Source organism: Scaptodrosophila lebanonensis, unplaced genomic scaffold (genome assembly GCF_003285725.1).
Source record: "Scaptodrosophila lebanonensis strain 11010-0011.00,11010-0021.00 unplaced genomic scaffold, SlebRS2 tig00000197-arrow-arrow-pilon, whole genome shotgun sequence".
NCBI classification, from domain to species: Eukaryota; Metazoa; Arthropoda; class Insecta; order Diptera; family Drosophilidae; genus Scaptodrosophila; species Scaptodrosophila lebanonensis.
In genome coordinates this window covers 171,801-179,990 of record NW_022060610.1, presented here as the reverse complement: position 1 = coordinate 179,990, position 8,190 = coordinate 171,801, and positions in this window count along the sequence as shown.

Below are 8,190 nucleotides of genomic sequence, written 5' to 3'. Positions count from 1 at the left end.
GAATGGAAAATCGGGAAAACCCCCATAGGGGGGAAAATCAAAAAAATAAAACAAACTCGTATAGAATACACACATAAGGCATCTTTGTGCAAAATTTGGTGTCTCTATCTCTTATAGTCTCTGAGATCCAGGTGTTCATACGGACGGACAGACGGACAGACAGACAGACAGACAGACAGGGCTAGATCGACTCGTCTCGTCATGCTGATCAAGAATATATATACTTTGTGGGGTCTGCCACGTCTCCTTCTGCCTGTTACATTTTTCAGCTCCCGCAAACCTAATATACTTCTGTACATTTCATGTACAGAGTATAAATATTGATGAACCGGCAATTTTTTATAGTTTATATCTGAATGGTGACTAAATTAAAAAAAGTGGGAGAAAAGCCAAACACATTTCTAAAAAATCCAGAATTCCCGCTTCCCGCAATTCTCAATTTTTTCCCGCAACAGGCCTTACAAAACAGTCATATTTGACGGTGTTTGAGGAGATATTATTTACTATCATATATTTATAAGTTGAATTTGAATTTAAACTGAACTAACGAAATGAATTGTGTCTGGCAACGCCAGTTATCTTAATTGTTTATGCATCTCCTTCGCTGTAGGCTTTGTCATGCCTGCACTAGTTCTTTATCATTAGTCTAGTAACGACTCGCTTCTGTAATGGTCGAACCCAGTCTCGATAACGTAATAGGATTAAATGCAGTGAAGTTTATTATAACGTTTTACAAAACCCAATAAAGTGTATTTATTTGGGCACGTTGTACATGGCACATGTGGATCGTGGGGAGCTACTTGGGAGTGCAAGGCGAATAACTAATTTTACTGGATTCTGCAGCTACATTTTGGCGACCATGACAGGACCCTTCACCCCCGACAATCTCTCCACACACTGCATCGCATGATCGACAACCCGCAAGAAGTACCGCAATAGTTTAATCGCAAGTATACCTACACGTATTAATACATACGTATATACATTGAATTGCGAAATATACATACATACATACATAGTGTGACATATGTACATAGGCACACGCATGTGCTTAGCGTTACTGTACTTATCACTCGTTGCTTTAATTTCATTTGGCTGCCCTTTTAGCAGCGTGCATTCAATTTTCGCTTCACTCACGTTGAGTGAAACCTGAGTATTTTTTTTTTGATTCTGCACAACTCATCATTCCACTCATAGTTCACAATGAACAGTGGAAAGGCTGAAGGCGAATGTGCGAAAGCTGAGGCAAAGTTGGTAAACTTAAGGAATCAACGCACATCATATCTACGGCATATTGAAAACCTTCACAATAAGGTAATCGAATCTGGAGAAGGTGAAGATCTTCATGTGCTTGAGTGCAGACTGCACACTGTTGGAGTCACATTATCGTCAGCTGTGCAACGTGCAATCTCAAATCGCGTCGCTGTATTGCACTGATGATGCACGCGCCAAACTAGAGGAAACATACATTGCTGCAAAGGCTAAAATTAGGACTCTTTTGCATGAAAAGGGTCACGGCAACAAGTCAATCATTACAGAAGCCAGCTTCATGAACGCCACTGTGGGCAATGGAGTTACACATCAAAATAAATTGCCTAAGCTCACACTGCCGAGCTTCGATGGCAAATATGCGACCTTCAGACGATTCAAAAGTTCATTCAACAATCTCATCCACGAGGATCCGCATATCGTAACGATAGACAAATTTAATTATCTGTTGAATTATCTAACAGGGCCAGCACTTGAAGTGGTGCAGTCCTTTGAAATAACTGAAGAGAATTACCCCAAAGCATGGGCAAGATTCTCATTTTTCAAGGTTGTATATCTAGCTTATTTGAGCTACCTACGATGGTACAACTTGAGGCGACAGCTCTTTAAAAGCTCGTCGATAATGCATCTGCAATACGCGGATCACTTTTGTCTGTCAGATCTGCTCAAGAAATTATGGATAGCGTCCTATGCCATATTGTTCTTACGAAGGTGGATGCCGAAAGCAAAACCAACTACAACGAAAAACAAAATCTAGAGAAACTGCCGTCGTGGGATGAATGTTGCAACATTCTAAGTCGTCGGTGCCAGTTTCTCGAAAGTCAACGAGGAAGTTTTTGCCAATCGGAACGGCGCAACATTAAACATGAAACGAAACAATTTTCTACAACAAGGGCCTTTGTAGGTACACAATACCAATGTGTGTATTGCAAGGCAACTGCACACTACATTAGCTCATGCAAGGATTTTGCTGATTTGTCACTGGAACAGCGCAGACATGCAGTAAGGAAGGCTGGCATATGTTTCAACTGTCTGCGTAAAGGCCACAGGGTGAAAGATTGCTCATCCACGTCCAGATGTAAAATTTGTCAAGCAAGTCATCATACTATATTACACAGTTTTACAGTGGCAACTATTCAAAGCATGCAGGTTACTTCACTTCCAGATAACGCAGGTCCAGTTAACATTAAAGTTGAAAACTCAACTCTACATTCGTCGAATGCTGCTGCAAGGATTACTCCAATCATAAAAGGCATTCTTCCGACAGCCGTTGTATACATAAGCGACAAATGTGGTCAGCTACATTTGGTCCGAGCGCTTCTAGATTCTGGATCAGAAGTTTCATTTATAACAGAGGAAACTACAAAAAGGCTGCGACTTGAAAAACATCGCATTCATCAGGAGGTCAGCGGTATTTCGGCTGTTAGGCAAAAAATCAAGTTTAATGTTTATGCTAAACTGAAGGATCGCTGCACTGAGTTCAGTTGGGCTTCCACATTTTCTGTCATTAAGCAGAATTGTGTAAATCAGCCATCGCAAACATTAAAGACGTCAAACTGGAGTATACCACCGAACATTGTTCTAGCAGATCCAAAGTTCTTTGTATCAACAAAAATCGACATTTTGATCAACACTGAAGGTTTCTTTGAAGAGGAAGAGCAACGCTGTGAGCAGCATTTTCGCCATACAGTTTCTCTTCGCGAGGACGGCCGGATACAAGTCCGACTACCGTTTAAAAGATCACCATCCGAGCTTGGTGAATCTTACAAAAACGCACTACATAGGTTCAAGCTGCTCGAACGCAGGCTTGAAAAAGCAACCCGATGCTGAAGAAGGAATATGTTGGATTTATAGACGAGTATATAAATCTCGGGCATATGTCCCTTGCGTCCAACGTGGACCACACACAACCACACTTCTACATACCGCACCATTGCGTGTTGCGCCCTGAGAGCCTTACGACAAAGCTGGGAGTAGTCTTTGACGCATCAGCCAAAACGACTTCTGGCCTCTCATTAAACGATCTGCAAATGATTGGCCCGACGATTCAGCAAGACCTCATTACAACGCTTCTTTCATTTCGTTTATATAGATTTGCCCTCACTGGAGACATTGCGAAAATGTATAGGCAATTTGTTATCGACGAAAGACACAGGTGCTTTCAATTAATACTATGGAGACCTGATCTACGCGGCGAGGACTTCATCACATAGCCACATAGCCGTCCTGCGCAATGATCTGTATGTAGACGACCTACTTACAGGAGCAGACAGCATAACAGATCTTCAACACAAAAAGGATGATGTTGTAGCGCTACTTTTGAAAGCAGGCTTGCAGTTAACCAAGTTCAGCAGCAATTCTAGTGACATTGCTGCAACCTCATCCAATGAAGTTTCAATCAAACTCGAGGATAATGAGGCGGAATTATAACGAGTTATGGCATAGTAATTTGGGTGTTAACTAGGATATGTTAAGTATTGTAGAAATGACTGAATGTGTAAGTTAAGCAGGTTACGTTTATAAAAGTTGGATTGATTTTTTGTTTGTTATTATAATTGAAAATGGGTTTGTATCGATTTATGATTTCATAGGTCAAGGAATGAGGAGCGTTTTATAGCACAGTACGGCATATATAGTGTCTTTTGTAGTTATTTATATGTTTATTTGTTTGTTAAATGCGGTGGTGTAGGATCCAAAATGCAGAGTAGCGAAGTATACGAGTACATGACAGCAGCAGGTCATAGATCGTAGAAAGTGTTTTACTTGCATGTTACAAGATTTGTAACATGTAGAGCTTAGGTTCCGAGTGAGAGTAGTGATCAGTGGATACATATGAGTATGAGGGGATAAGCTGACCCAGGACTTAACTGGAGTAGGTTTTGTTGTGACGGGGATGAGCATATGACATTTAGCATACGCTAAGAAGCATTTAATATTACTTATGTTTAAACAATGTCGAACAACCTCTCCTATCAATGTAATAAAACGAACTCGAGTAAGACAGGTTAATGGAAATCTAGCGAACAATAAAAACTCACATATGTATGTTGGCTAACCCGCAAGGTTGTCGGAGTCATCAGGTCAGGATCCCAATGGGTTCAAGCAGCAATAGCTACGGTCGCAGTGGAGGTGTTGAAAGACAACTCTGGCGAACCACCTCAGTGTACGGATGCCGGATGGTTTCAAGGAGGCGTCAAGCTCATATCACGATGAAAGGTGGGCGGAGCTATACAAGCAGCCAATAAGCAGGGTGGGAGAGGTTTATCCGGGAGCACAGCTTACTGTAGTCGACGCAAAGACATACCATCCCGCCCAAGGGCCAGAGCCTGGATCCCGGCCAAGCCCGAGGAGCCGGAAAAAATTGTATGACTTATTCAGGTCTTCAACACAAAGATAATTACCCAAGGTTGGAGGGTAGTTAAGACGGATGCGATCGACAACGAATGCGTAGAGTAGTTGAATGCGGCGGAATGGCCCATAATTTATGGGTTCGACAAAATCAAGTTGTACATCTATAAGGCAGATATGGGAGCTTTTTTACTCGCTTTTTACTCGCCGAGAATACGAACACAATAGAGCCGCCCAGCGAGGACGAGATGGATGTCGATGTAGATGAACCCTCCGGGAATCTACGGGACGACATCTCAATCGACTCCGACTACGGAAACGTGCTGGGTCGGCTCTATTCGGACGCCACACTCACGGAGGAGAGGAAGGAGAATTTTGATGATATACGTCCTCAAAATAAACATGCATCACAGTGAGTCAGCGACAGCATGGTGGACAATGGTTCGTCTAGCAGCAGGCGAAGCATACCTAGTCATGATCCATGACCCTTGTGTGAACAGCAGCGGAATCCGGAGCCTTGACTCACCAAATTTCACCCTGTTCAGTGGGAACGGTATGGGTAAACTTAGAACATGTATTCTAGCTAAAAACAAGATAGAACGCTACAGTCGAGCAAGCCAAACAGTAAAATAGCCGTTTACCACAGCCTTTTCAGGCTGGTAGGACGAAATAGCGCTCAAAATTCCAAATTCAGAACCGAATGTGAAGTTGCCGACGCGTGAAGCTATCGACGTTTGCACGAAATGTCTGACAGCAGATTTTCGTTTACCTATGCCAAGCAAGCTTATATCTTTTCTTTCCCATTTTAAATTCAACGATTTGGCCAACTCTTCCGTCATGAAATTGACTTGGGAACCAGAATCGAGTAAGGCCCTGGCAAGTTCGAAAGATCCTGATTGATCCATAACTCGAACAACTGCCGTAGCTAATATGACCTGGTCAGAAACAGTAGTTGCATGGTTAACAACCGAAGTTTGTGCTGGCGTTGCCGGCTGGGCTACTGACTGACTAACAGGTGCAGGATGTGGGAAATTTGCAGCATATTTGTGCAGGATTGTGTGGTGTGGTTTTGAGCAAACTCTACACCCGACTGATTTGCACACTTTGGTTGTATGACCCTTTCTAAGGCAGTTTATACATAAGAGACCGTTTCACGAAATTGAAACGTTCGTCTCGAGTTATCGCTGCAAATTGTGTACACGAATGTATGTAATGCTCATTCGACTGGCAGAACGGACACTTCGGACCAGACGGCTGACTAGGCTGAGCAACTGGTAGCGCAACTTTACTACCCTTTTTTGCATAATTGGCACAACTTTTTTGACTACGGCCACAAGACGATTCTTCAGCGGACAAATGCTGATAACGTCGATTGAGTGCAGCCTCGCAATCTTCCCAAGACGGAAGACGGTTGTAGTCAAGGCTTTCCTCCCACTTTGAACGTGTAGTGGGGTCAACTTTGCTCATAACCAAATGTATGAGCATTAAGTTTGAAATTTGTTTATCGTTGCCTAACGACAACAACGACTCGTAGCTGGCGCAAACATTATCAATCAATGAACGCAACGACACAGCTGACGGGCTTTGCAACTTGGGCAAATCAAAAAGTTTGGCGATGCTATCAAATACGATAAGGCAACTATTATCGTACACGCGCTTAAGCGCTGCAAGCGCTTTAGGATAATTATCCTCGGTTACCTGGTAGGCTCTTACGGTACCAAGCGCTTCTTTTTCTAGGCAAGAAAGCCACCTGAACTTTTCAATATTGGACAAAGATGGATCGTCGTCGACCAAGCTCTCAAAAAGACCAATAAAGTTTTTATAATCGGAATAGTTTCCGCTAAATCTCGGCAACTTCATTGCTGGAAGTTGCCGGCTATGAGAGTGTCCACTCATTGTGGAATTGGCTAAACTATCCGTATGGAGTTTTGCCCGTCCACCTATGCTCATGAGCAATGCCTTTGCTGTAACTCACAGACTTTCTAAGTCTGCTCTAGAAGCTAGAGAAGGATTTATGTTATCGAGCTCTTCCTGTATTTTGAATGCCTTTTCTATATATCTATTCAAAATTTCTAGCCTGCACTCAACCTCGAATGGTTCGATGACTGGGGTACTCTGAATGGAGCGTTTAATGCGTTCAATTTCGCGAACCACATTATCATGCGACTGTAGCCAGCAGTCGGCTTTACTAGAATTCGACTCGTCTAGTTCTCTGCTCTGAACTTGCTTGCATATTTTACTAGGCATTTTGATTCTGTTTTATTAAAATCGGTGTATTGATAAATTTGAATAATAGCTGGCGATTATCAAATCTAACGCTAATATACTAATGGACAGGTACAATGGCTAATATATTAGACCGGAACGTTTTAAGTTAAACTGCCTAAATATGCACAAACTCAAAAGTGTGCCTAATATATTTGGCCGGCACTGTTCTATTAGTTAGCGCAGCTGATCGACGCAAAGCAAACCCAAGTTCAATAACTCGAATTAATATTTGAGTTATCAAACGTTGGCAGCGCAGCTACAACAGAATAAATATTCGGCAGCGGCGCAGGCGCTAGCAGAATCAAGATCGACGGCTGGCGCAACGAGAAAGCGCACAAGCAACAAGTGCGAAGAGAATCGCTGCAAATTTAAAGTCGCTAGACGAATGCACAAAGCCAACGCACGATTGCTTGTTGCTTTGTGTGTGCCTATGTACAGCTGTAACCATTTGCAGACCGAGCTGCAACGACGGACAGTGGACACAAGTGCCAAAGAAAAAGCAACGGCAAATTGGTAAAGCGCAACGACCCAGCCGAGAATTTGGCGCGACTAAAATTTTCTCTTATGTATTTATGTATGTATGTATGTGTGTATATATACATGCGTGTGTATATATTTATATGTAAATGTATATACTGGGAATAATTTTATGCCAAGCGCAACCAGTTTAAATAATACAAATACATATGTATACCAAGTTCAAATTTGACTTAGTTTCTTTATTCAAACTTTATTTATTATATAATTATTCCGAATGCCAAAAAAAAAGTCACGGTCCACCTTGCAGCAAATAAGCGCAGTTATGTACATACATACGTATTGTCACTTGGCAATTTGCATTTATTTATTTTGCACAAGCCGACAGCGCGAGAGAGCAACATATGTGCATAGAACTTATAGCTATAACAATTACATATATATGTGTGCAAACAATTCATTTCTTTTTACTTAAATCTAAACTTCAATATTCTTAATAGCTAATGCAATTCTTAAAACTATGAAATGACCAAACAATGAGCGTTTCCAATTTGCAAATAACTATGCAAAAAGCCTCGAGGAGAAAGCTCACAGAAGCGAACGACAGCTAAAAAGTTTAGTTATGGATAATAACAGCCCGCCACAGGGTAAAAGTCCATATTTTAATAAGCAAAAAGTACAGAGTAATAGCTATTTCTCAAAACAGGAGCCACCCCAACCGCTGGAAATTGACAGTTGCTCCCGGTTTAGACAATCAATTCAACAAAGGAACCAAAACCTTCCCCCTTACTTATCATACCAAAATCAGGACACAAAAAGACCAAATTG